Below are 26,984 nucleotides of genomic sequence, written 5' to 3' on the forward strand. Positions count from 1 at the left end.
AATTGCAGCTTGCTGAGTCATAAAAAATATTTGATTTTACCTAGGAGGAGGTCCTGAGTCTTCAGTGATAGTTATTATGGCAGAAGAAAATATAGATTCCCCTAGAAATGGTTTGTTGTTGAAATGTGCAGGCTTTCCTTTGCAAAATAATCTATTTATAGCATTGAAGGCATCTAAGGTGGCATTCTAGTACCCTTTTAATATTTAATGTTCAAGGGTCAAGTTTGTTGCTCTAATTCTGTCTTGATAATGGATCCTGCAGACTGCAGAGGGTCAGAGGGTGCCTGAAGTATAGAAGAGAAATAACAGGCTGAAGTCTATACCCATCACAATCTAGCAACTTCACTGGGAGGCAGCAAAGCATCTAGTGGAGGCCAATATCCATCTTTTAATTAAAGCTGAATTGTAATTAGGTTTGAATAGTTATTTGTGATGTTTTAGATATTGTTTAGATGCTTTAGTTGTTTAGATAAGCTCATCTGAAACAAATTTCCTGAACTTTTATGATGTCAAGAAAGTTTTGGGACAATATCTCAGTTCCTTGTACACTTAGCTGGATATTAAGGACCACAAAAATTTTATCTACGTGCTCTGCTTTTTGTGCTGCCTTGGCTGCTGTCCTGCCTTCCTGCCTCTGTCATGTTACACACCCTGATCCCCCCAGATCCTGCCATGTCCTGCCTTTACCATTCAGCATCTCACACTAGCAATGAACTCCTCATCACAAGGAGCCCCACAGAGGTGCATAAGGTTGGTCCCTGTTCTCACAGACAGTTTCCAGGTGATTTTATCACTTATTAAACTGTGTTTAGCAGCAGATGCCAATGTCACATCTCAGGATCTAGGGAGAATTCTTGGCCATGACTTTCTTAGGAAAAGCAAGCAAGGGAAAGCATGCCAGTGCCCTATAGTGTCACAAAGCTTGGTGAACTCCCTGCTAGGCTCCCTGGAAGCAGCTGAATCCTCACTACATCTGGCATAGCACACAAGTCAGCTTGGCACAAAAATGTTTTTGTTTCACATTTCCTGCAGTGTTATCTCAGATGTGATGGAATAAGAACCCTGCTCTTGTCCAAGCTGTGCAAGATCACATCAGGAATGAAGACAGTAGGACAGTTTATTTCAGTTGCAGAGACAACTGACTTTGTCATAAGTAGAGAAACCCACAAATACTCTCTTAACTGTTTACCTGCTATCTTTTTCACTCTGGTAATTCCAATTACAGGTAATTTGACAAGTATATGACATGCAATTTAAAACAGTTTTAAATGCACCAGCCACTTAGGGCTCTCCTTATCTGATCTAGCTCAATCCAAATCCTTTCTGGAGTGGCACAGCCCACGCTGCACTGCAGTGAGAGAGGCAGGCTGGAAGCTGCTGTGAGAGCAGATGGTTCAGTGGGCTGAAACTGATTTGTAGCTCATGGGAGCATGAAGTATTTATTGCACTCAGGATCTATTCTTGTTTAAATACCCTTACATATTGTCTTTAAGTGCTGCTATTCCTATTTTGTTTCCAGTAAAGAAGATGCATGTGCTTGTGCTAAATCCTTCCCATTGTAAATACATTTGGGGATTTCTGCCTGAAGAGCTGTTTCCAGGTACCCCTGCCATGACAGCTAAAATTAATTCAGGATGAGGTGACAGAAGTATCTTGCTACTTGCCTAAATAAGCAACATTGATATCTCCAGCCTGCCAAGATGAGCTTGGAACCTCTGGAGATGAAGGCAACAGAAACTCTCGGGAAAGATTTTGAATGAAAAATTTAATTACTTTTTCTTAAAACTGAAAATAAGCCAAAATTAAAACACTTACTAAAATAGTTGAATAGCAGGTGTTTCAGCACCAGTGTTTGGGGAAAGGAGGAAGCAGAGAAGGGTTCATCTATTATGGGCAGATACACAAACTTTTACCTCTAATGTCATGTCTCTTGCCCTTGACCTTTCCTTCCCACCAGTTTTAACAAGCCAGTTTTCAGAAGGAAATAGAGATCTAACATGGACTGTTTAAAACCAAGCAACCAAACAAAGAAGCCACATACAAAATAAAAACCTATCCTAACATTAACTCTACTTAATATCAGATAAAGAAGGACTAGTGCAGTACTTGGTTATTGTAACTGACCTGTATCTGAACACTGGGTGCAAGTCTCAAAGAGGTTTCATTTCCTTCTGCAAGTCTGGCTGTTTCTGTCATGATAGGTCTGTGGTTAATTTTTGCACAAATTGTCTTGACAATAAGGTTTTGTACAACTCTGCTTGTCCTGGTTGGCTTTTTCACCCAACCTGTTCTGTCCTGAGGATTATTTTGAGCTGCTGCAGAAGAAACTGGTTTATCACTCATTGGGAATTGAATCTGGGCAAGAGAAAGGAGGTTTCTCCCTTTTTTAAAGGCTGGAGAAATTAAAAGTCTACTTGCTCTAAAGTCCAGATTTCAAATATAAGAGGCATGACATGCTGTCATGGCTCTTTGTACTGCCTTCACAAGAGAAATAGCTAAAGCCTCATTGCCTTTCCATATCTGGAGACCACAGTTTGTGAATGTTCCTTTAGGATTTACTAGATACTGTTTGTGATATTCTCCAGAGAGAACATCAACTGTTGCCTCCTCAAACCTGTCTTAATGTGTAAATGGATCTGTGCATGGGCTGCACTGGAACAGAGAGATCTCCACAGAGCTTTCTTCCAATATTGCTTTATGCTCTGGCATTCAAATGTGCTTCCTACATCATCCAGACCTTATTCAGACTGCAGTTAATATCCAAAATATTTTAATGGTGTTTTGCTACCAAGACCATCGTTAAAATGTTGTTCTCATATAACTGTTCAAGAATAATGGTTTTTGTGAGGACAGCTCTGCAGGCAAACAAACATTCAGAAAAAGCAGATCTGGAAAATGTAATAATTGTCTCCAGAGTGGATTCTGTGCAGTGAGTGATGGACGAGTAGCATGCTGAATAATGAGGGAAAAATGGACACTTTTAAAACAAGTACTCTTGATGCTATAGCCCTTATTTACTCAGGTCACTAGGAATTTCTGTGATGTAGCTCTGGACAGTGCTACTCTTCCACAGAGATTTTCACTGCCTAGATGTAAGGCTCCTTTCTGTTCTTTTCAAACCCATCTCCCGACCTGCACATCCTTGTTGTGTTTCCTTCACCAAATCCATGCAACATTTCTTTGCCTCACTTTTCTGTTAAGAAATAGTAGTGTAAATCCATAATTAAATAACAGTTTTTGATTTATTTTGTGTGCTCTATGATTTCTGGTTTGGAGGCAAGGCAGGAAAACATTTAAAAAAGTAGAATGTTCTTGGTTTTCTCTCTGGGCTCCACCCTTCTTGTCCCATGGCTTGTTGCCATCTCTGTGCTGAAGGTTGCCTTCCCTTTGGATCATGCTCCAGTGAAGGAGAGGCATTGAGTCTGCCAGGTTTGAAGCAAACAGCTGGTGAGGGAGAAGAGAATGGCACTCAATCAGTGAAGGAAAAAGACTGAATAATCACATTTGTCAATATAGGCAATAATTGGCTTATGCTACAATGACTTAGGTTTAGGAGTCACAATTATTTGCTTGTGTGTTACTACTCTCGATCACAGTCTTTTCATTGCAATCCAGGAGGCATCTATAATTTGTATTTTAGCAAGGTAAAACAAACAAAAAAAAAATCTAACAAGGCTAGTCTTAGACAAGAGAAGCCATTTCCTTGTACCTTGCTGACATCTGAGATTTGTTCAGGGTTTCATGTATTTACAATTCTAAATCCTACTTGCCCATAGGATCCAAATAGCTGCTTCCAAATTAAAATTATGTGCAAAGCTACAGTAATTTGGTGAGAAAGTATCTATCATAGCCTGTTATTGTTGAATAGAGGTGATAACACCTCCTTTGCAGTTTCACACATTCCCTTTGTTTGCATGGTGAACTTTCCAAAATTAAGTGCCTAATTCTGGCAAGGACACAAAGCTTTTCTGGCACAATGACTTGAGCTAAAGTAAACTGGCTGCAACTGACTTCTTTGGAAATGTGCAGGTTGCATTTGGAGAGTACTTGACTGCTTCCTTAATGCATTTGGTTGGTGTAATCCCTTGGGACAAGTCTCCAGGGGCAAGAAAGCTTTCTAAAGCACTTCTTCAAAGTTCTGTCTCCATTAATAACTTCATGCCTAGAGAAGATATTCCATACAACCAGGAGGGTGCAATTTATAAATTAAAGACACCTAAGGGAACAGTTTCTCATTCAGTTAAAAGCCACAACTGTGAACCTTGCTTATGTGAACATTTTGATTGATTTCTCTTTTATAACAAATTCTGGAAGCATTTGAAAGATTGGGGTTTTTTTTAAGTTTTTTTACCAACAAAAGGCTTAAACTAATCACCCATGCTATTAAGGCATAAATATAGCTTTCACAAATTAACTACTGTAATGGACTTTCTCAACCCAGCCCCTACCTGGACTATGACTTCATTTATACCAGTACATCTTTGCATTTCTACCTCTTCTGTTTTGATGCAGGTTGAGTTATTAGTGAAAAACCTTGTAATTTGTACAGACCTTAAGCATATCAGAAAGGGATTTTTTTGTGCTGTTATAATTAGCAAGGTCCAGCTCTCAGGGCTGCAGGGTGGAGGGTAGGATTTGTCATCTGAGGATCTGCCTGTCACCAGAACTCATACTATTTCACCATTTTTTTTCAAATTAGAAGTCTTATATACTCTTGGTTCAGCATATTTTGTGATGTTTTGCCTTTGTAAGCTACCAATAAATCCCTGTTTTCACAGGTATACTTAAACCATGGCAGGCTCTCTCCCTATGAGGAATTTAAAACCTTAATCAAGTACTGAAGATAAATTTAGAGCAAAATGTTCATTCAGTGATGATTGTCTTTGACTGAAAGAAAATACTTGACCTCTGTAGGAAGAAACCTCACTCATAAAATCACAGAATGGGTCAGGTTGGAAGGAGCCACCACAGTGAGTTTTGTGGTCCAACACCCTGCTCAGGCGGAGTCATCCTAGAGCACAGGGCACAGGATTAAATCCAAATGGTTTCTGAGTATCTCCAGTGAAAGAGACTTCACAACCTCTCTGGACAATCTGCTCCAGTGCTGGGTCACCCATACTGTAAAGTTCTTCCTCTTCAGGTGGAACTTCCTATGCATCAGTTTTGCCCATTGCCCCTTCCCTATTGCTTGGCATCACTGGGAAGAGCCTGGATCCATCCTCTGATACCCTCCCTTCAGACACTTATGGACATTGATGGGTTCCCTTCTCAGCCATCTCCTTTTCAGGATGAACAGGCACAGCTCCCTCATCCTTTCTTCTCAAGAGAGCTGCTCCAATCCCTTTCTCATCTTTGTTGCCCTCACTGGACCTGTTCCAGGAGTTCCCTGTGTCTCTTGTCCCGAGGAGTCCAGAGCTGGCTTTTGTCTTTGTAATATGATTGAAAAACCTGACATTTTCTTGATCAAAATGTAATTAAGTGAACTGTCCTCTTTTTCTAGGAAAATAAATCTATTCATTTGATAACATGACACAGATGTCTGTAGAAATGTACCAAACTTCGGTACCAGTTACTCTAAGAGGTGTTGGTTTGTTGGTTATGTTTGGGTCTTGGAAGATAAGTGTTGACATATCATGGCTTTTGGGGTACTCGCGAGGATGTCCAGAATGAAGGTCACCTAAGAATTTGGAAACTAATTCCTCTAACAAATGGAGACATCCCAGACTTCTTCAGTGTAGGGCAGATCCTGCTGCCATTACCTGTGTCATGCTTGTTTTGTGAAAAAAGAACTCTCAAGCCTTCTAGATGTGTTTTTTCTAATAACATGGGGAAAGTTAGTACTGTCAGGTTGGATAGAGGGAACTGTGATGGTTTTGCTTCAATTGAGCAAGCCAGGAGTGCCTTTCCAGCCCATGATTATCATGCTGAAGCAAACTCACTGGTTCCACTCAAACCAAACCAGGGAAATATTTTTTACAATTTTACAGAATGTAGCACAATTCAATGGGAAGTATTTTGGCTCCAAAGAAAATCAATGCAGTAGAATATGTTGATTAATACAATTCTGTAATCTAGTTTTGATGTGACTCAGGCTGTAGTATTTGTCAGTAGGAATGTATAAAGCTTTTTATATAAACTATGAATTTGACTTTTTTCCCTGCTTATTTCCTTTCTTATTTTCTGCTTTTTCCTTTTTCAAACACTATTATCTGGTTTAGTGTACAGTAAGCTGTGGACCAATTCTTAGGCTTTCACTTCTAAGTGGTAAACGGACACACTGATGGGAAAAAACCATATTTCTGTTAATTGCGATCAAATCCATTCTTTAAGTTGCCTCTGTTGCTATTGAAACTTAGAATTTTTTGTTTGTTTGTTTCAAACAAATGAACTTTTGTTCTTCTCAAGCTATCTTCTGGTAGTATTTTGAGTGTTTTCCAACATTCACTCCTTTTAGCACAGGGATTTTATTTATTTTTTTTTTTTAATATCAAGGGCAGATGGACTCATCAAAGATTTGAAGTTGCATTTGCCGTAGGCATGCATGCTAGACTGGTTATTTAGGCTCATTGAACCTAGACCAAAGATGGAACAAGATAGAAACTCACTCCATGCTTTTATGGAAATTTTCATTCTATTCTGAGATCCTGGCAGCAGTATTTTGAGACCAAAATTTCTGGTAGTATTTTGGTACCTCTTGGAAACTGAAATAGAGCATGCAAAATCTTGTGAAAGCATCTTAGACATTTTATTTTAAAATAGCTGTTGAAAAGAACATTCCCAATTATAGCCACATGATTCATCTGCTGGCAGTGGGGTATCAGCACTGGTGTTCTATCTGCTCACCTGCTTTTGTTGCCATAGCAGATCCCCATGTTCCCTGCTGTTGGTACATACAGGCAGCTTCTGGAGCTGGCATTTAGGTCACTTTAGTTTTCCCTGCCAGCTCACTTGTTTGTACTTCCTATAGAGTTCTCTCCAATCTACCTACTCACAGCAGCTGGATGTCTTAATTCCTAGTGAGTGTTGTGATCATTCCAGCACCATTGAGAAATGATTTATTTACCACTGGGCAATACCTGAAATACTCAAGTAAAAGAATGCAGTAATTGAAATAGTTTTTTATTTTCTGATGTCACAACACATTGCTATCATAAATGCCAAACTTCCTAAACATCTGGAAAATTGGCTTGTAATTGGGTCCTCTTTAATGCTCAATATCACTTTCATTTGGTCATATTTACCTAGCTCTCAGAAAAGGGGGGAAATAAAGAGAAAAAAAATACAAGGTCAGTGCACTGAAAGTCTTATGAGAGTTGGGATCTCTGAGTTTAAAAGGGCACAGCTAAAAGTGAGGCTACACCTGGAACAATTCCTTGGGGGTGAAGAACCTTTTGCCTGTCAATAACAAACTGTGGAGGGGTTCACCTCGACCAGGTGCCCACCAACTACTCCCTCTCAACAGGAGAGACAATAGCACTTCCCAACCCAGCCCCTTCTTCCCAGGCTCATCTCATACACAAACAGCCATCAAATACACATTTCAAAACACGCACTTTTTTTGCTTTTTTGCTTGGTACCTAATTGCACAAAAATCATCCTGATATAACAATGAAATAAGCATTTGTTGCACAGCATGCTCTGCAGAACTTGCCCCACCTATGTAATGGTGAGCTGAAGGTGGGATTTTCCAGGTTCTCTGACCTCTACCAGGAGAGCCTGCTCCTCCAGAGATGTGCTCTTGGTTTGTTGTGTTGCTGGATATGCCTGGTAGAGCACATGTCCATGGAAATACCACAGCAGTCTCTGTTTTCATCTCCCTTCCTCTCCCTTCGGGGAATGCTGTTTGAATCAGATTTCTGCCCATTTTCCTACTCTCAGCACTTCCTCATGAAGAGAAAGTGAGCAGATTTAAGTCTCTCTTCTACTGGCAGTTGACATATTTACCTTCTACCATCTCCTTGGTAGAGGTGCCCATTTAAGGATGTTGATGCAAAGGATGAAAACATAACACTGATCCACAAGCAAAGACAAAGACAAATGTTGTTGTCTGGACTTTCACTTTTCTTTCACTTCATGCATTTTCTGTCTGTCACACTGGAGGTGCTGATGGCACAGCCAGCCATACCTGGAAAGGGATATCTGAGCTGCTTTATGATGTCACTGACTTGAAGAATCTGTGGTGTCCTCAGAAAACTTGATCCAGGTGGTTTTCCTGATAACTTGTGATTAGAAAAAGCATCCAATAACAATCCTTTAAATGCTGTTATATAGATCCTATTAATAAGTTCCTATTAAAATAAAGAGCTCATTTTACAATTGATTACTTTTAAAAAGGTCTTTTACATTTAATGTTTCTTTTTATACCAAATACTTGTGTAAGAATTGCTTCTGCAAAAAATGCATTTTCCAATTTGAAAATAAAGAGTAAAGATATTAATCTCTTGCCTTGCTTTGCTGGGACACAGAATTATTTAAGTGAAGGAACAGCATGATACTGAATAATAAGCAGCACACATTCATCTTTTCTAGGAACTGAAGTTGCATCTCACTACAATTACCAAAATATGATTTTTTGAATAACAATATAAAATTCTACCTGCATTTTCTTGAGACAAAAAAAAAAAAAAAAGGTGTAGCAGAAAGGCCTTACAGTTTGGGGAGTAGGAAGATGCTTTTAAAATTATTTATTATTTATTCTGGTTTTTAATTCAACAAAATCCCAAATGTCAAACTGGCATTTTTCAATGTGTTCCAAGATATGCTCCTGAATAGAAGATGTAGAAAAAAATGGACAGAATTTCTAGCAGACCTGCCATTTCATTAAAGTCAATATTTGATATTTAAATAGATTAATAATTAGTTTTAAGCTGTGTAAAATGTCTCTTGCCCTATTTACTCTTTTATTTAATTCTGATGACTAAAATTGGAGAGTTTTTATTTATATTCTGGTAAGATTGCATTGTGAAATGCAAGTAAAAAAATTCTTTGACATTTGAAGCTTTCTTTAATGTGTTGTAAAAACCTGAAGACTGGTTGTGTGTGTTTGCCTGAGGAGGTGAATAGATGTATTTTTGCATGCATGTGTGTTTTATGGTGGGTATTGCTTATTGCCAGTAGTAAAAGGTTTAGAAATTTTGCTGCTGAAAAGGGGCAGTTCTCATTGTCAAGTGGAGAGATATTAATGTGCTTTCTGGAAAAGTTATATATTTTATTCATGGAAGTGTCATGGAATTGAAAGAAATGTTGTTCCATGGTATTTAGTGTGGGTCATTTCAAGAGGAGGGTAAACTAGAGAGTAATGATTTCAGTGATTCTTTTTTACCTCCTTTAAGTCTTTTGATTTTGTTAGAGTTTTACAGAACTGTTTTTTCACAAACACCCATGCAATTTCTCTTTCAATACATGCAGTGCTTTATTAAATGAACACAACAAGCATTGAAAGTCCTAAGCAAAAAATGATACATCCTTGCATTTCATAGAAGACTGTCAAACTTTAGTACAGCAAATTATTTCTTCTCCTTATTCCTTCCCATCTCTCGAAATTAGTACATCTCCTATTTTATGTCCTTAGCATAACCAGGAACAATTAAGGAAACTATTGGTCCTCAGCACTTCATTTTCTACCTTCTCCCTTTTTATATGTGAGGGAGAAAATGCAGAAGGTTACAAGCTCTTCAGAAATGAACTATTGATTTATCACTAAGTGATATTAATCTCATCTAGACAACATAGCTTTTTTCATACAGATTATTGCAGGGAAAGAGTGCCAAGTGTCTGTGCAATCTCACTTCTTGATTTCCAAACAGCAGGACTACAAGAGAGGAGAGAAGCACAGACCCTTCTGTGCCTGAGCAATGATACATCAGTATGAGAGGGGTGGATGTGAACTTTATGTGACAACAACTGAAACACCTGTCAGGATGAGATACTGGGCTGCCAGTAACCACCAACCACAGTTTCAGAGGCAGATTGTCACTTTAGGACAGACTGAAAAACTGGCTGAACAAGCTGGGAAAATACAATACTTCAGTTGTATAGCTAGCTGGAAAACAAGTTACTACACATACAGTAAAGGTAGCTTAGGCCATTTGTCAGGTGAAATCACTGCATGAAGCTGGAATGACACTCAGCTGAGTGCTTTGCTAGCACAATGAAGACTACAGTGAAATGCTCCCTCTGTAATTTCTCTCTACAGAGAGGAAAAGTTGTATCATATCAGTCACAGCACTGCTGGCCCCAAAGAATTGTCAAGCATGGGTTCATTTGTCTGACTTTGCCAGACACAACATCTCTTCAGCTCTGCCTGAGGACAAGCCTCATTGTTTTCCCATATAGAAATCTTTGCCTTTGGGTTTTTTTTCCCACAGAGGTGATGTTTATATGTTGAACAACCTCATTGGGAGATCTTGCAGTCACCATCTTGTCTCATATCAATTCTCTTTAAAGCACTGCTGTCCCCATGAGGACATTGTGATACCTGGAGTTACCAGAACATTTTGGAGTGATCGAATTTTTTGTTCTAGGCACTGCAAAAGTCTCCGTCTTGATCCCACAGGACTTGGGTCTGGTACTTTGGGTGTGTGGTCCTTATTTCATGTAGCAGCAGCTTCACCCCAGTGCAAGAGGCATTTTCTTTGTCTGACTTCATGCCAGCACTGCCTTTTTTTCCTGGCATTTTCAGGCAGCCTTTGCTTCCTGTCTCTTCCATGTGAATGGGCCAGGGGGTATGTTTGGCTGGAGCAGGCACAGCCATAGGTGTTGGAAGGGGAAGGATCTGGGCTGAAAAGGCAAAAAGCTGCTACAAAAAGCTGCCACAAAAAGCTGCCATGGCATTGTGTGGGGGGCAGTGTCCATCCCTTGGTGGGCTGGGAGAGCTGGGTCTTACTGAAGCAGTTTCTGTTTTTATGTTTGGCCCCATCTTGCCCAGGATGGTGCTGCATGCCACAGGCTAGACCTTGGTGGTCTTTATTAACAACTCTGCATCATTTATCAGCTTAGACACAATTACTATTTTTGTGTTCCTAAAGATAGCAAGATGTTTTTTGCATTATTTAATGCTTCACTTCACAGGATGAAACAAAGAGATCAGGCAGGGTTCCCGCTCTTAATTATTGAACTGTGACCTCATTTGTCCTCAGAAGCTTCTGCTTTTTGCCACCCATGACCTGTAGTGCTTGAGACAAAAACACAAAGCCTGTCAAGAGGAATCTGCAATGACATCAGGATGGATACTCTTGTGTTTACTGCCCACTGGTGCGTGGCACTGCTGACTGGGAGACTTTCTACCTCTACAGCACGTTGGGTTTAAGCTTCTTTAGTTACCCAAAGATGAGGTCACTCAGTTCATTAATGATTTATGATTGTATAGTGCCTTTCTTCAGAGAGCTTCCAAGACAGCTGGCAAGTTTACGTTTGCATGAGTGAGTGCCTGAAACAAACTCTTAGTGATTTCTCCACAGACTCAGGACCTGGTACAATAAAATTCCTTTTTCTCTATATTCTTGGATACACACTAGGGTTAGGCATCATTACTGCAGGAGGCATTTGCTGCCCGTGCACTTTGTGATACGACATTCCTCAAACAGGAATCACTTAGGCTTTTTCATTCATTTTTTCTTTCAAGTTCATTTCACTGAGGTTTTTGGGGGTTTTTTTGCCTTTTAAAAAACTTCTGCTATAGTAGAGCAAGATCCTATTCCACAAACAAGTTTAGAGCCTCATTTAAGTCAGCCTGTAGCACAGAATTCCATTTATATCAAATAAAGGGAATGGAAACTGGTCATATAATACTGCAAATAATTTTTCTAGCCATGTCTGGAAATAGTGTGGTTATACAGTCAGGAATGACACATAACCATAAAACAGTGTTTTGAATTATACATTTAGTGGACAAAAAATAACTGGAGGGTTTTGCCATCATAAATCTTGCAGTATTTGATGACCTGTATTATCATTTAAGGTACTGAAAAGAGAGGCAATGTTTTTTTTCCCCTAAGATTTAGAGGTTGTACTTGGCACAACTGGCAGAGAAGGAAAATCATAGCTCTTGTTAGTGAAATAAATTCATGGTAATATTTGATGGTTTTGTCTTTCAGAGTGTATTAGGAGCATTTCTAATTAAAAGTGTTTGTGGTACTTGAGAAAGAACTTGATCTATTGTGTTTATTGTTTTTAAAAATACAAAGCTATGTCTTCTTAAGGCAGTGTTGCATATAAAATGTGGGGAAAATAAACCAAGGACCAGGGAGAGGCTGGGCTTCCATTTTTTCCTTGGCAATTTACACTTAAATTCTGTGTAAGTCTAACTATCACTGCAATAAAGTGTACTTGGATTCACACTTGTGCGAGCTCCTGTGGCTGGGGACAGGTTGAGGTTAGCCAGGCACGAGCAGAGAGCAGGATGGGATGGTCTGATAGAGAAATTCTCTCTAACACCCTACACCACAGGCAAAGCTACAGTTTTAATTTGGTTTAGTTATTTTTCAGCATCAGAGAAGGAAAAATTACAGTGAGCCCTGGCTGTGCTGTATTAGTCATTGCAGAGTTGCACTCCCCTTCCTGCTGCAGTGCCCATGGAGCTCCCCTAAGCCCAAGAGAGTTTTCCCTTTTCCATGCCCTACCAGCAGTGATATCATGCAGGTCAAACAGTCTCATTTACCCATCTGGATGTCTCCCAGTGTCTTTGATGCAGCTTTGAGGCTGACCTGTGCAAATATAATTAACCTTCCCTGCCCCTGGCTGTGCTGGAGAGAAGAGAGGGAGCACAGAGGTGAACAGGGCACACAAGGGGTGGTAGCCCTGCAAAATCTGCATTTTTCATATTAAGATTTGTCAGGTTTTTCTGACAAGGCTGTTCCTACTCTGTAGTTTGGGAGATCAAAGCTTCCTTTTTACTCAGCCTTTTGCTTGCATTTGGATTTTATCTCTACAACATTGACTGGATAGATGACTTTTTAATGGTGTCAGCATGACCTAGGGAAATTACAATGTCAACAGCAATTGTTCTGCAGATCTTTTAATCCAGTTTCATCCTATTTATTCATGTTGTTGTTTGGTTTGTGATAAATAGGGTTGTAATTTATAAAAAAAAAAAAGAAAGGGAATGTTTTCAATTACTTGTTTCCTAATTGTGGGAATTACTTTCCTGGTTTCTCCCTTCAATTTTCACAGAATCACAGATTGTCTGAGTTTGCCAGGCACTCCTAGAATCCATCTGGTCCAACCCACCTGCTCAAGCAGGGTCAGCTGTAGCTCATTGTCCAGGACCTGTCCCTTTGGATTTTGAGTATCTCCAAAGGATGGAGATTGCACAACCTCCCTGGGCTTCCTGTGTCAGTGCTTGGTCACTCTGACAGTCTAAAATTATTTCCTGATGTTCAGAGGCACCTCCTGTGTTTCAGTTTCTGCCCAGTGCCTTGTGCTGGCCTGGATGTCATTGGGAAGAGCAAGGTCTTCCTTGCATCCTTTACATCTTTCTGCCTTATTTCCCTTGCGTGTGTTGTTCAGACACAGACTTGCAGAACACTGCTGAAAGTCAGCTTAGATATTTTTCAGATGTTTTCGGTAATTTTTTTTCTTCCTAATTTTCTTTATGGGGTTTGCAGTCCTAAAGAGGATTCCTTGCAATGCATGGCTGAAAATAATGGTGTAAGGAGATCTGTGAGAATTTTCCACCTCTGCCACTCCTACCTCTATTTAAAACTGGGAGAAGAATATTTTTGCTGCTTGTTTCTCCATCAAGATATGAATTAAATGACATTTTGTGATACCCTGGAGTTTGAGACACAATACATGTCAATCATAATAGGTGTGCTAAGTTACCAAAGCTGCTTTTATCCCAGAACTCTTGTGCTCCTTTTTGAGATATTGTTTATTAAACATGATTTTTATATTTTCTGTTATTTGCAGCTCTTTTAATTACTAGTCCTGAATGTTTAACTTCTTACTTATCTCTCATGAATACATATGAGATTAATTTTGGCTGAGAAGTGAGCACACATTTTCCCCACCATGTTTGGGAACTTTTTTCTGCATATAGAGTAAAAACATAATTTGCTACTGTATTTTGAGGGATGGATAGGAAAGATACACTTAGTGTCCTGGTAGCTCCTTTTGACTCCTATATGTGTCCTGGTTTAGAAATGTGTAACTTGCAGAAACCTAGGAAAGACCATGCCAGATCATAACTGCTGGCATTTTTTTTCCTTTTAATGAATTTTGCTATTTGCAATGAAGAGATTCATTCCCCTTGAAAAGTCCAAACCTCTGATTTTAGGAAGGAGGTAACAATGTGAGTAATAAACTCACTCTGTCATCTTTAGAATGGATCTTAGAATAGAGAGCCTTCACTGTGAAGATCATGAGGCACAGAAAGAAGTTGCCCAGAGAAGTTGTGGATGTCCCATCCCTGGGAGTGCTCATGTCCAGGTTGGATAGGGCTCTGAGCAACCTGGCCTAGTGGAAAGTGTCTCTGCCCATGGCAGGGGGGTTGAACTCAATCATCTTGGGTTGTCCCTTCCAATCCAAACCATAAATTATAAGTTTTTAGGATTCACAGCTAACTACTCACTGTAAGCTTTTATCAGTAAGTGGCCTGAAAAAGATGTGTATTTTAACTGATATGCCTTATATTTTTAACAGTGTACTAAATGCATTAATTTTAGGTGTTATTAAAATTAATATGAGGAACAAATTTTAAAATGTGCCAACTCTGCTTCTAGTGCAGGGTGATCTACCGTGTTCTAAAGAAACTATTTAAGTCATAGAGGACTTTTCTTATTATTCATGATATGAAACACTGAGTTATAGTTTTCAGTATTTTAACAGGCAGGTATCTCTACACTCTTCTGCTATTTTCAGGAGTTGGTGTTGGTTTTCTCTTTCTGATTGTAATTTTTATTCTTTTAATCAGAAGTTTCCTTTGCATTAAAATAAATATTCTGTGAGTAATGTTGATTATATCTATCTGTGATATACTGAACTTACTTCCTTTTGGACTGTTACTCAGTTATCCTGAGAAGTTGAAATACGTTTTTAGAAGAATGAGGACTTAATAAGCAGAGAGAAAAGATATAGTGGGGTCCTTTAGTGGACAAATAATTGATGGTTTGCCATGCTAAATTGTCTACTAGTCTTCTGTTATGTGGCAAAATAACAACTATGTGGACTAGGTACAAGAACAACTATTGTCTGAGATGCTGAAAATAGACCAGTTGATCAATTTACCTCTTGTAACTCTAGCCTTACAGTAGGCATTTTCAGGGACTTGCTTTATAATGGCCTTTCTCTGTTCTAAAGTTTTGTGCTATTATTACGTGGTGAGGTAAAGGATAGATTGTGAAAAGATAAAATGCACAATGGAGAGGTCTGTGTTCTCAAACAAAATCTGAGGGTACTTTTTATTTCCTGATTTATATTCTGCTCAGAATTTCATGGGTCTGGCATCATTGCTTCTATCAGCTGCTTATTACTGTGGGATATAGTAATTTTCCCTAAGTGTGTGCAGAATGTGCATTTGCTTAGCTTTCTATGCTGGAAATATGTATTTCTAATTCTGCATTCAATTTTATAGCTGTGTTGGAAAAGGACCATACAGAACAGTTTCCTGAAATACTCTTTCAGGACCCAAATATTCCATGCTGGCCTGTCTTCAGGAGTTTCCCTTTTCACTGAAATGTTTCCCAATCCATCTGTCTTCATGTGCTCCCCTGAGAATTAAAAGACTGTTAGTAAATGGACGGAAGACCTTTTGTGTTTGTCTGTTACTGCCAGGGCATCTCCTCGTACTCATCTTGGGCTTGGTGGTTTACACTGACTGTGCTTTAAATTTCTTTTTCTTGCATTTTGAACAATGAAGGTTTGTTTCACACCCAGGAGTTCAAAGTGCTTTGAATTCTGATTTTGAAAACAATAAACTAATTCAGAAGCTGTCCCATTGCTCCCATGCTTCCAAACCTTATGCAGAAGAATGAAAATTGACTCTCTATAAAGGGCTGGTGGATTTCCTTTGGGATGCAGGCAAGGTGACAGACCCAAAGTCTCTCAGCTACAGCAGGCTCCTTATTGCAGGTGCACTGAACTCCTGCTTCCTGCAATGCCACAGCCATTGCCATAAGTCACTGGGGAGCAGAAAGGGCAGGGAAACATGTGAAATTAGCACACTGAGAGATGTTCTCTGCTCTGCCAGTTAACAGCACCACCTCTGCAGGGATGCCAGAGAGACATTTTGGATGCACGCAGGATTTAAAGCTGTGGACTAACAGAGGTCTTTGCACTGGCAGGTGATTACTGGGAGGTGCTTTCTGGTGGCAAAGGAAATAAATTCCTACCTGTTATGCCAGAACCACACTGACCTGATGCAGGCCACAAACTTTCCATGCTCAGACCATTGCACATGCTACTGTCAGTGCTGCATCTTGTGCTCAGAAACAAGAGGGTAGTCATCCGAAGGGTGGTTTTTTGTTAGTTTTTTTTTTTTTAGAATTGGCCTGAAAAACTCAGGATTTTTTCATATTGTTTTTTCATCTCTCATTCACACCTACAAGACATTCTGTATATTATGAGCACTGCAGAGTCAACAGAGTGTTAATTTGCTAATTTCTCATTTCTTGGCTTAAACAAAGTGTCTTGTTCAGGTGCCTTGCTAAAAGTACAGTTCTAGATCATCTGTCCTGGAAGCCTGAGAGCACCCACCAATATTTAGTCCTTGAATTCAGCAGTAATAATGCAATGCTTGCAAGCAGCTCAGTTTGAGTGCCAAGAACCAAATGTACCCCTATCCTTGTCTTGTCAAATGGAGCATGATTAACCTATACATCAATTACATTGTTACAACAAAATATTCTTTTTTGTGGCTGCCTAAGGAGAGAAGGATGAATTAATATAGCAAATATTATTTAATAACTGATAGAGTATAAGAACAGGATAGCTGCTACAAGATCCCTGTCTGATCCTTCTAGCCACATGTAAAAGGAAGCATAAAAATCCCTGAAAACTTTGGAAGAAATTTTTGAGCAACACAAGGTAAAAATCACAAAATTATAGTTCAATTTTTCAAAGTAGAACTTGAAACTAATGCATTAGAATAAAAAAATCTGTTTAAAAAGTAGCTGCTTTGTTCAATTTTGCAGGTTGTTTTCAACTGTTAATTTTTTTTCTGTTTTCCAGTGTACTCAAATAGATTACTTTCAGGTTTTTTTGCAGTAGATATGTTTTTAATTTTAAAAAAAAGTATTTAGTTATTTTTTCCAGGAAAATAGTTAAAATTTATTTCTCCATACTCTAGTAGAGGAAAACCCAAAGATATTATAAGTTCACATTTTAATTTTTAGAAGTTATCAATTTTTCCTTTTAAGAAAGTTGAGTTGTATACAGTGTTATTTCAACCAAACTACAGTTAAACCAGTGACATATTTTTCTTGAGATGTAATTGATTTAGAACTGCAGGATGTGACTGGAAGGAAAAATAAAAAAGTGCTGCCATTTCACTCATTAGAAATAGAAAGAAAGACCATTTTGTCTCAGAGGGAAATCCGAAGCTAGTGAAAAAATTTCTCAGGTTGCAATATCTTTTTTTTTTTCTTTCTTTCTTTCTTTTTTGTTTTTTTCTTTAGACTGCAGACTTCTCAAACCATTTACAAGAGATGTGGCAGGCAGGAATTGCCCAACTCATAAGCAGAGTTCCAAAGAGTGAAAACAAAAAAGTTCCCTCTTAGGTTTGCCTCAAAAAGTTGAACTAAATTTCTTTCTTTTCCACTTTTACCTAGGCAGTCTGGGAGGAGAATACTACCCACTGGTGCCTAGCAGCAAATCCTGACTTCTGCTCACTTACACTGAAGAAATAAAACCCGTTTCAGAGAGAGTGCAAGACTGTGTGAAAGTAGGAAATCCCACACCCCACCTTAAAAAAGGTAAGAAAGGTTTTTCTGCTGATCCTTTAACAATGGTAGTGGTGTCTTCATTTAACAATTCATTTTGTTAAAGGCAGAGCTGAAAATTTAGGTCATTGAACACTAAAATACTTATTTAACCTGCATATTCTAACTAAGGAAAAAATATTATTTTTGCTTAAAAGGAAGAATTTAATGCATGTGTTCCTGAGCTTAAAACTATTTGTTTTGTAGCTTTTGTGTGTATGGTGGGGTAACAAAAAGCACTGTGATAACCAGAAATTATTATATTTCATGTCAAGTACAGAAGTTTTTCTTAGCCATGCAAAGTGTTATGTAGCTTTCAGTGTACCATGCAACTCTCACTTTGCCAAGACATGCACAGTGTGTTTGTAGAATGCTGCTGCTGGGAATTGCTGCTAAGGAGTACTTCTGACATTTGTACTTTTATCAGGACAAATCTGCACTATGTCCCTTTCTGCTGGGTTTTGGATTGACCGGTTATTTTGCAAAATATTTGCAACTCCACTTCTTAGATGCTTCAGTTGTAAAAAGTATTGGAAGAAGCTGACAACAGTTAAAACATGCTGTACCCTGCATGTTTCCTCTGAAAGTGGAATGACAGCAGTGGAGGACTTTTTCCATTCAGATTTTCTTCCACCCCACCCCCCCTTTTTTCTATTTTTTCTTCTGTAGATAACGTTGAAGTTCTGAATGATAGTTGAAAATTTCTTTCGATAGCAGCCATTCTGTAACATGGTTCCAGGATGAATGTGTTCATCCCATTTGAGACCACTCTACTCTACATGACATATAAACCAAAATTTATATTATAAAAGATATATATTATATAGGTATAATATATATATATATATGTGTGTGTGTGTATATAATAAAAGTTATAAATTTTGATTTGGAGTCTATCTAACATAGAAATGCTGTCTTTGCTTTTGCACAAAGCAGTATGATTCTGCTCTTTGAAGTTGTCATTTTGGTTTTAGAGAATCTGTGCTGTCTAACCCATATCACCTTGTAAATTCAAAAGACCACTGGTTACCCAGAAGTCGTGACTTGTGGCTGTCTTGCCAAAATGTATGTTTGCCTGGTGTTTTATGTGGCAAGAGAATAAATGACAAGCAGATCTCTTTGACAGCTCTTCTGAAATGATCAGCTGAAATTTGTTGGCTTGCTCCTGAGAAACAAAGGTTCTGTTTTCTTGAGATAGTTAGAGTAATTATTTCATTTTTCTGCCATAAAAACCTTCTACACCTCAGCTGAGGGTACAGACATATTTGTGACACACCTGTTTGTGAGATGGGGTCTGTTAGTGCATTATAGGCAGGGCATGTTCTTATTTCTTCAAAGCAGAAAGGTAAGAAGAGTGCCACCACCAATGGAAAATGCACTGTGAGTGCAGGATGTTTCCTACCTGCTCTCTCTAACCTCATATTTCTATGCCATTTGTAATAAAGATTACAGATTCTGAACTGCCTTCTGTTTTCTTTGAATAGACTTCATTTTTGCAAGCAATATAGCCTTTTTCAAATAGCACATTTTATATTTTGCCTAGAAAGATACAATACACATTGGCTTAAAATACAGATGTTCAAAGACCAGTCAAGAGAGTGGTCAGGTACAATATCATGTCCAGATTGACTAATACAAATTTCAGAACTAAAATATGCAAGGTATATGTTTTTGTTTAGAATTTGCATATAATATTTCTTCCAAGAGAATTAAAGCCGTGTTATTTTTCTGAGAGTGTACCCAGTGTTCTTTCATAACCCACCCACATATCCTGTTGTTAGAATATTCTGTTTTTTACTGCAGAAAAAGTCCAAACCTTTTTAGAAAATGATTTGCAGTTAGCAGAGATTTTGCTTAATCCATGTGATTTTCTGTAAATCATTTGTGAATGTAGTGTTAGTCAATTTTTGAACAAGTTTGTTAAGTCTTATATTTTGTTTTTTTCCTAATGCAGACAATTTTTTCCTAGTTCATTCCACCATTTCACATTTTCTAAGCTTAAATGCTTATGGCTTCAGACTCACATTTACTGGTGATCCTACTCAGGTTCTCCAGAGACTTCAGTTTTCCTTTAAGGTATTTTCCATTAAAGAGTTTTTGTTTTGGTTTTTTTTTCCCCCATTCTTTGAAGAGTGGAATAACAGGAAATCCTTGTTCTTTTATATTCTATTATAGTTTTTATCTCATTTGTATCATCCAAAATTTCCCCCCTTTATTCTGCAATTTCTTGTTCTCCTGATTTTGCTTCTCCTGTTCTTTATGTTTGCCCAATCAAATTTCTTTGTTACAACACCTGATGACTATGGATACATTTGGCTCTGTCCTTTCAGTCACTTCATAGGAAATAAAAATAACAAAGATTTTCTGAAAAGAGTCACTGTTCAGTAACTAGCTATGCAAATAATCTATTTCCTATTTTAATGAGGAAGAGGTCCTGCCAAGAAGAAAGACCCTGGTTTAGCCAATCTTATTATGTAGCATTTGTTCATGATTAGTTTTCTACATTTTTAGACTTCTCCTGTGTTATTCTTGCAATTTTAGTGATAAGCCTCAACATGAAAACTCCCTTGATTTGTGAACCCTCTACATATTAATGTGAACAAATTGGTTGTCCTCTCAAATTCAAAATCACAAAACCAGCTGAGAAGTCTTTCACTGTAAATGGATTCTGGCTTCTTGCTTTTCTGCAATTCAACCACCACTTGTTTTTAAGCAGAACAGTGTCGCACCCTCATTCTAGCCCAGTAAGGGAGTGACCCCACACACCTGAGAAATTTGCTTATTCAGTTCATGGTTTGTTCACCTGGTGCCTCTGGCTGGATAGATTCATCTTACACTGTGTGGAAAACTCCTCTCAAAACTCACCTGTGCTTACAGTAGCCATACCTGTCTGCCTTGTGGCCCTCCCCTGTGCTGTCCTTAGAAAGGATCAATGCCTTTGTTGCCTCCATGACCTGAGAAGAACAGTGAAGAGGATGGCTGGGAGTTGCAGCAATCTGAAAGGATATTTACAGTTCCATGGGAAGTATTTTCTGATATGCAGTTAATTAATAAGTTCAGCATATCACACCATCTGCAGAACATTGCAGCAGGAGTTGAAAAGTGGGATGGTTTCATCCATCTGCTAATTGTCATAGGGCAAAAATTGCAGTAAAAATGCTAAAGATTTTGATGATCTGAAACCTATAGTGAAAATATGCAATAATTGTTTCATACACCATTTGGGGAATCTCCTGGTTGGGTGTATTTCTCTCTGTGGCCATTACCCACAGCACTGGAGGTTACCAGTTTCTCAGCCCAGGCACCTAGTCCTTCTCTTGATAAGAGTTGTGAGATCCATGCCTGACATTTACCAAGCTGACAACTAGTAAGGTTTTGGAGATTGAGAGATTTTGCTTTTTTAACTCTTATTGGCAGGAAAGTGGGAGGACAGTTATAATATGGAAGCTACACCTGACAATTTTGGGATCTTCCAGAGAGCCTGGTCAGAGTGAAGCAAAAGTCTCCAGCTCTTTCTGCAGAAATTTCCTCTGAAAGCTAATACCATCATGCTGAAGAGCAGGGTTATTGTTGATCTACTCCTTTTGAAATAATGGTATGACAACTCTGAACAAAACAATGAGCAAAAGAAGTTGTCATGTTATATTTTTCAAGTTCCTTTATCTTCCCAATATATAACATCTGCATCTGCTCTGTTCCGTGAGGAAGGTGCCCAATATGCAAGAACTTGTCTTGATAATTTGCAATAGTTTTTTCTGTTTTTACTTCCTTTGGATTAGACGGATGGTATATTTATGTTAAAATCAGAGCAGTATTTATATTCAGCCTTTAAATACCTGCATGTTTTTGAATTTTTGTACTTAATACAGAATAGGAACTTTAGGAAAATGAAATATATAATATGTTCTAAGGCAGAGCTAATTCTTGTAAAGTGGTTTGATTACAATAGTATAGCTTGATTCTAATTAAATCTGTTTATTTCTTTTGGTCACCAAGTTATAATTGGAATTTAAATAATTTTTTCCTAATTAGCTTGACTAGTTCTAAACAATATTTTTATGCTTACAGGAAGTATTTTGGAGCAGTTTATATCTTAAAATGGGGTCCAAACTGTGAAACTTGATGATTCTTGATTTTTTTTTTAATGTTTTCAGAATTTCTTTTGACAAGGCAATATTTTCACAAGGCCAGAAACCATGTTGCAAAATTAGGATTAGCTTCTGTTTTGGTTGTTGTTTTTTTTGATCTTGCTGACACCAATGGATTCAGGTTTAGTTATTCTCTAGACTACATTGTTTTGATTTCTTCTATGCTGAATTCTGAGAGAATATCAATGAAGAGTACTGTAGGAAAAATTATCTGCGGGCAAAAGGTGATTTATGCTTCCTCTACTACTTTTAGAACTGGGTCAATTAAAGCATTCCCTATGGTAATACTTCTTTCATTGCTGCTCCTACATTACAGTTTCAAAGTTCAAATTTGCATCTTAAGAGTACTTAGGAATTCAGGTTCATAGGATTAGGACAGGAAAAATTGACACAAATCCTGATTTGACTTTGCTAATGTGATATGTGTGTTTGTGTTCTTTTGCCTTAGGCATCTGCCAGTGGTTAATAATCTTAGAAAAGTCAGGAAAAGACACTCTCTCACATGCTTAATTTTAATATGGCTTAGTGCTTTCTTGAGTTGAAGGCTCACTATAACCCTGGGCTTCAGGGGCTGACTAGGGTGGAGAGAAGTAAAGTTCTTCATGAAATTCTAAACAGAAAAGTATTTACAGAGCTAATCACAAAATGTCATGTTAAATGCTGTTGTTGCAGTGATCTGACTATCTGATCTGTATTCAAGGACCTAAAATTCCCTGTGACCTTCCTCCACTACATCCAAATGAATTTCTCAGCTGAAATGCAGCTCATAGACTTAGGCAGCTTTGAAAAAGCTTCTTGGAGATCTGCAGTGCTGTGAGCTGAGAGTAGGCAGAGGTGTCTCCAAGACAAGGTCCTTCTTCATCTCCATCGTCCTTATCCTTAGGTCAGGAGAGGAGCTGAACTCTCCTGCCATTGTTGGATCATTCATCCCACTGCAGGATCCTACTGAGGTGATTTATTTTTATTGGTAAACTCAGGATAAAACAATATCATATAGTTCTGGTTTGTGTCTTATGTAATTTCTTTATTGCATGTATTGTCCAAAAGTGGTTCTTCTTCCCAAAACCGAAGATTGGTTCTGTAGATGGAGCAAGAGTACAAAAGATGTATAAACCATAGGCAAATTTTCCTAGAAAAGCTCTTCAAGGACTTTTAAACTCTTATTTTAATCTATGTTTTACAGAGGACAAATGCTCTAATTATTAATGGCTGTTGTATTTTCAGATCTAGAAGATACAATGTGACATTATAATGCTCCTATGTAACATAGGTAGCAAAAGCATATTTTATTGAGCCTATTAAAGTAGTTGTTTATTCTTTGGTGAAATTTAGAGTGTGGAAAACATGCAACTAGATAATGTAATCTGAAGAAAATAAGCTCTTGTGCTTCTGCAGCATTCAGGTAATTAATACAGTGCTTATACTATAAGACTGTTTAATACTATTAAGCTATCTAATATAGAGTTCATGTATGGCACTATTTGTTTATTGTGCTAAATAGAAATGCTATTTATTATTAAAGTATTTATTAAATAAACATTTAATGTTATTAGTTTCCATTAGTGATCAGAGGAAGGAATGCAGGCAGTATGAAGAAAACATGTCCTGTACAATGTGACTTTCTTATTACAGAGTTCTGCAATTCCTTAGAGGTTTTACTTACTGGTTCTGGTTATGAAGTGCAGCTATAATTTTCACATTGTTAAAGAGCTCTAATGAAATGTAATGACTGTTATACCTTTTCAATGCTGCTACTGCTTTGTTCCAAATCAGCCTAAAATGTAAGACTCCTCAGTGCATGGTTTAAAGATAAGGGAGAATTTACACTGTGTTTGATTTCAAAATCTCAATGGTGATATAAATGTGTTGTGCTATATTTATTGTTTCAGTAACATTTAAAAAAAGAAACCAAAAAACAAACCCTAACCACAACCACCCACAAAATACAATGGCTGCAGCTGAAAGAGATACTAAACAAAATTTTCAGTCTGAGGTACTGGGTACTGATGATTTAGGTACTGTAAAAACGAACCAGATTTTCAGTAGTAAATTAAAGAGACAGAACACATTTTAAGTTTATTTACAGAGGAAACCTCTTCCTTCCTCAAAAATTACTGCAAGGAATCTGCTTATGTCTGAATCTGCTTGTGTCTAAAAAATGTAGATCTGACCAATCTGGTCTTGCAGTTCTTTCTCACTGCAAGTGGGTCACCCAGTGTCTTACATAATCTGGAGCATATCTGAACACTTGAGACAGGACCTAAGTATTTGTGTAGGAATTTTAAGTTAAAGGCTTTTACTGCAGGGATTGACTTAGTGCTTTCTTCCTTACCCCCTTTCTTTGTTTTTTTTTTTTTTTGTTTTTGTTTTTTTGTTTTGTTTTGTTTTGTTTTGTTTTGTTTTGTTTTGTTTTCTTTCCCATTATTTCAAACTGTAGCAATGATCTGCTTAATTCTAGTATTTTAACAAGATAGTCCTAGAAACTGTCTCAAAGAAGCAATATGGTATTCAAGTTATCTTGTCTTCCTCTTTTAAGAGTAAAATTGTTAATTTAATTGTATTTCTGAGTACCTTGTTAAGGTGAATGTATCTGCACTTCATGTATGTGTCCAGTTTATAATACTCTGTTTGGAAACTTATCCTGATACTGAATCTAAACTTTGCCTGGCCACATTTTGTCTTAGAAGACACTCAGAGACTCCTAAACAGCCCTACTTATTTCATTCTTCTATAGCCTCACTTCAAAAATTAAACCTTAGTACTGAAAGACAAAACTATCTTTAAAGATTCCATATGTATTCTTTTCTACTCCCAAACTTATTGGAATTCCTTTGCTAAGGTATAAAACAAATCTGCAGTAAGGAAATCTCCAGTGATAGAAATATAGGAAGGAATTATGGAAAACCAGATCATGAACAAAAAACTCTTCTAGATTTCAGTTCAGGAAGTTGCTTCAGGGTAAATTACACTGAATCCTTCAGCAGGGGTTTTGGTGTCTTAACTTCAGAAACTGTTTGTGAAAATAATACCAACTATATATTTTACTTCTGCTGAAATGATTAAATAGGCTGCCCTCATGGATACTTGGATTTTTCCTAGGGAACTGGCTCAGCAACTTTAGAGTTTACATGCCTGATAGTACATTTTAAAAGACTGTCACCTGAAAATGAAAGGCAATCCTTATCCTCAATAGCTTAGTTACTTGTAATTTGTATGAGGTGCATAAGGGAAATTTGCACAACCTTTGTGATGTCTGTGAAGTTGTAAATGGAAAAACCTACAATTCATTCCATTGAGGGACCTGACAGAACATGTGAATGAAGAGACACTGAACATTCTTATGGAAACCTTAATGCTGAGAAGGTTAAAACATTTCCTAAGAAGACTGAAATGCCTCTTAATCTGCAAAGAAATCTGACCTGTGTTGAGAACTAGTTACAGAAGTTAACAATGCTTTCTCTAGCTTTAAAGATTTGTAATCTATATTCCACTAAATAAAATCTAGATGAACATGATCCTCCTAGATCCTTCCACCAGTGATATTTATCACATGAGTGCAACAGAAAAGACCTGGGCTATTCACCTTCCTTAGGAGTGCTTGATTGTGTTGGAGCCAGCAGGATGTATTAACAGTAGAAATTGAGGAAAGATTTTTGTTTATATTAAAACAGATAGTTGAGTTAATTATGAAATGGAAGTGGTGATTTTTAGATGCTTCCACTAAATGCCAGTTTCTTCTTATGTTTTTAAGAGGCTTGGAAGATCTATGCCAATTTCTCCTTATGTTTTTAAGAAGCTTGGAAGAACTATGCAATGGTAGCTCTTGAAAGTTAAAATACTGCTGAAAGTTTTCCTCATAAAAGTCATCATACATGGTAAACTGCCAGTTTTCTGCTAACTTCATGACCATGGCTTCAGAAGTCCCAAAATCCGCAAGGCAGTGATTTTCATCTTTATTTAGGACTCGCTTGTAGCTAATATTGTTAAAATTCTCTATGCCTCCTTAATTGCCTCCTTATTTTCCTCTCTCCTCTCTTCCTTCTGTCGGCCCTTCATCCATTTGCCTTAAAGGCCCAGGGTGGATGAGTCAGTGATTCCAATCTGGTTTTGCTTAGATACCAACTCCCTTTTAGGGATAACACTGTCATGCTTTATCTCAGTAGGTAGTCATGCTTTTTAAACAATTTTGACATCTAGAACTTTCTTTTATTAGATAGAGACTGCTGCACTCCTCTCTCTATATATTAATAAAAAAAAAAAAAAAAAAAGGCATGGTCTCTGGATCTGCTTTTTTAAAGAATCCAAAACACAAACAACCCAATTCTTGGCTGCACAGATATCACCAATCTGATAATAGTCAAACTGGTTTAAGCTTGTGTGGATCCCTCACTTTCTTGACTACTTTGGTCACTTGAAGATGGGTCTCTTCTTGCCTTCCTGCCTCTCCCTGGTCCTCACCTCCCTGCACAGCCAGGAAATCCTTAACACTGGCACTGCCAGACATTGTGGCTCTTAATTTTACCTTGTGTGACTTGACAGTTTGGAGGGAAGCTAATAGTATATCTGTCCTTGCTAAATAAAGATCAAACTGCAGATTTCTGGCATAAGAAAGGCTGAAAAGCCAGAACACCTGATGAGAAGCAGACCTTTCATGCTGCCAACACAGAACACCTGAGTGCTTGAGCAGGCACAAGATGTTTCTGAAGCACCCTAAATGCCCATGATTGCTTGTTGCTCTGGAGCTGTAACCACATGCCCAGATTTAGGGGTGTCTCACTTGGAGGACACTGGGAGAGAGAAACATTTTTCATCCTTTTTAGTTCTCTCTTCATCTGTCAAGCTAGGAGAAACCTGGAAGGGGAACACATGATGGTATTGTTCTGTGTAAATTATTGTCTAATTAACTGAACCATTGAAAATT

The 26,984-nt window shown here is 37.9% G+C and overlaps 1 protein-coding gene across 1 annotated transcript in view; it reads left to right on the forward strand.

Annotated features, from left to right (window-relative positions):
- The window catches only part of CRACD (capping protein inhibiting regulator of actin dynamics), a 104,042-nt gene that overhangs the window by 17,627 nt on the left and 59,431 nt on the right, over positions 1-26,984 (forward strand). The window contains 1 exon segment of the mRNA XM_079306119.1: positions 17,766-17,909. The gene's annotated coding sequence lies outside the window, so the exon portion shown is untranslated.

The sequence above is a fragment of the Erithacus rubecula genome (assembly GCF_903797595.1).
Source record: "Erithacus rubecula genome assembly, chromosome: 5".
Classification (NCBI taxonomy): Eukaryota; Metazoa; Chordata; class Aves; order Passeriformes; family Muscicapidae; genus Erithacus; species Erithacus rubecula.